Raw genomic sequence first — 3,116 nt, 5'->3', positions numbered from 1 at the left:
ATGGACTTTCTTTTCTTTTTTTACTTTGTGTTTCTTTTCTCATTTTTAGGTTTTTCATTAAGAACTTGTCCTTATTTTCTCTTTAATGTGGCTCAAGTTTCCTAAAACCCTGTGAGCCAAAAGCTCTTAAACACTTTTTTTTACTTAAAGGGAGCTAAAACAGTTTATTTACCTTTATCTTAATGAAATATTAGTTAATTTGATCTGTGAACCTTGCACAGCAACTCTAGAGCTCAAGACTTAAACTGCATTTGGACATCAGCCCAACAGATCTTCTTTAAATGCTGAGAATTACTCGTTTTACCCATTTAGTAGCATTTTGCAGACGAATAGTAAAGCTACTGCCAGCGCTGTGCAGAGGAGCTGTGTTGGCGATGGATCTCGTGTGTGCAAATGTCCATCCAGTTTGATGGACACAACTACAAAACTAGAAGAGCAGAGGCTGTTGTTAGGGGCATTGGGTTTGGGTGTCCACATACATTTGGCCATTATGCTGTAAAAAAAAAAGGTTTATGATGTAAAGGGTTAATAGTTTATTGGATGGTCGGGGGGGCAGCTGTTGTGCTCTACAGCAGTGTAAGATTGTCGGGTTGCTTTCTGTGTTTGTCTTACAGGTGGATTAAAAAGATTTCCCCTCATCTGAACACTGACACTTCAACAGAGCTGACGTGATCCATTATGTAGCATCTTTACATACTTTTCCTAATGTGAGTGTAGATTCGAGCTGTAGAATATTATTTATTAGAGCTCGAAGCTGAAACCCGTGATGGGTTTACAATAAAGATGAAATTGTAGTTCCAGGAAGGAGAAGGCAAGCCATTACAAAGAGTACCCTGAGTGGTACAGCGAGTATTACTGCTGCTTGATACGTCATGTAACAGATTATTTATTGTTGCTTAAGCCATAAAATATTTATTTTATGCTTTACATCTAAGATCAAGTGTTGTGCTTAGTTTCACACCATGAGTCCAGACGGAGTTTAGTTTTTATTTAGAATAAACGGGTCAGATACAAGCTAAACCGTCTCTGCTCTGCACACTGTTAATGCTGTGTTTAAAACTGAAGCCAGTGGATTTACAGCACACACAGACTGATAACATATCCACTCAGTCAATGCAGATAATACATTCAGAGACCAGGAGAGGTTCTTTGGAGCAGAAACAGGAACATTACAGACCAAAAACCAGACGCAGAACACAGAGAAGAACACTTTATCGGGCAGTTTATAAACGCAGCAGAAAGATTAAGGTGAGGAGGTTGTATTGGGGGTCAGATTGCTCATGGGAGCAGGAGGGTGGGATTTCTAATAAAACTAAGGAAGCCAAAATAGGAGAGATAAATGATAAGAATTCGGCTAATTGTGAATGTGTGTTGGGGCTCGGTCAGGGGCTGTAAGCAGGAAAAAGCAGGGAATTATAGAATTTAATAACAAAAAATACTGATATGTTCAAATTAGAGCTGCAGCATAGTGATGGAGAAGACAAGAAAGCAAGAGGGAGGACAGAAGAGACAAATCTATGAGGAGCTGACCCTCGAACCAACCAACCGACTGACAGAGGATGGGCTTTCTGGCCATTTTAATATTTACAGCGCTCTCGCAGACTTGTAAAGGATCATTTTGAAAAGTATTGTATCTAATTTCATGTATGAGAATCCTCGTTAGCCTTCTGTGTGTGTCATGGAGATTGTTTTTATATATACATTTCATTTTCCAAGAAATTGTATTTGTTGAAGTGTCATCATTGATTGATACTGTGCTTGATTTTTGGTTTATTTTTCACCCGTTTAATTAGAAGTGACCAGACAGAGTCATTTATATGAATAAATATAGTATCTATCTTTTTTTTTTATATTTTAATTCTGACTTTTCCCACCGCTGCTGAAGCCTTGAGGCTGATACTAAAAGCCCAACGTGATGATGAAAACAGCTCACTGGATGTAGCTTCAGTTTCTTTTTGTGTAAAAATGATTAAAAGCCATAATTAGTTTGTCATAGATAAAGCAAACAGTAAAGCTATGATAAACACAAACGGAGCCTTTAAAAAAGTATTTGTGTATACAATAGTGAGCCAGCTTGATTGCTTCAGTATTAATCAATGTTATGAAATGCTCTTTGTCCTCAGATTACCGAGCTTCCCACCTTTAAGAGGTTATGTTACTTGGAAGAATATGTTTATTAGAGGTCCTTCATTCTTGGAGAAATGTACTATTCAGCAAATATCATGAAAGCATTAAGATGACAAATACTGTAGCAGACAGGATCCAGGCTACTCGAGTGGATGTTCAAACAGTTCTCTAATAACAAAGAAAGCATTCAAATTTTATCGTTCTTGAGGAAAAGAAGGTCTCCTTTGACCGGGAAACCACAATGAAGCTGATTATGCTTTGCACATTAGTTTTTCACTCCTGCAAAGACACATTTCTTAGAACCTTCTTTTTTTTTCACAAACATCTAAATACAAAATGCACAAAAGCTCCTTCCATACAAACTCACCAACATATCAAAACAGTCTTATTTGTGTACGTGTGTGTTTTCAGATCACACACACAATAAAGGTAAGAACACTGCTGAGCACTCATTACAAAAGTCTGAGAGCCTATCCCAGCTGCCATAGGGACTGTTTCCTTTGGGCTTTGATGCCCACTAGGCAGTAGTGCAAACAGACAAGTCCCCTAACTGGAGTACCTGTTTATATCTCAATAAATGTGCAGCATGAACCCAGTACACTGCCAATGCAATAAAAGCATACCTGAAAATATCAGTTATGGACTGGCCTCACAAGAGCCTGGACTGTTGAAACGTAGCGGCATCATCTTGGCAGAGAACAGGACAAGAGACAGCCAACATCCAGTAAAGAGTGTTTAGTGTCCTTCAACAAGCCTGGAGAGTTATTCCTCAAGACACCTTACAAAAATGAGAAGAAAATTCCCAAAGAGTTCAGATTGTGTTCAAGATTGAAAGTAGTCATACCAATCACTGACTTTAAAACTCATTAGTGATTTTGCCTTATATACTGTATTTAATCTTTTTGTGGAAAATGTAAAGAAATTAGGCATTGCTCTTTGGTGCCCACCAGGGGGCGATGTAAACAGCCAACCCTCATTGCACGTCACAT

This window comes from Diplotaxodon limnothrissa, linkage group LG12 (assembly GCF_057381915.1).
Source record: "Diplotaxodon limnothrissa isolate DT_005_m linkage group LG12, D_limnothrissa_male_GT1.1, whole genome shotgun sequence".
In the NCBI taxonomy this organism is placed as follows: domain Eukaryota; kingdom Metazoa; phylum Chordata; class Actinopteri; order Cichliformes; family Cichlidae; genus Diplotaxodon; species Diplotaxodon limnothrissa.
The sequence above is the reverse complement of the archived record's forward strand: the minus strand, read 5'-3'. Positions refer to the sequence as shown.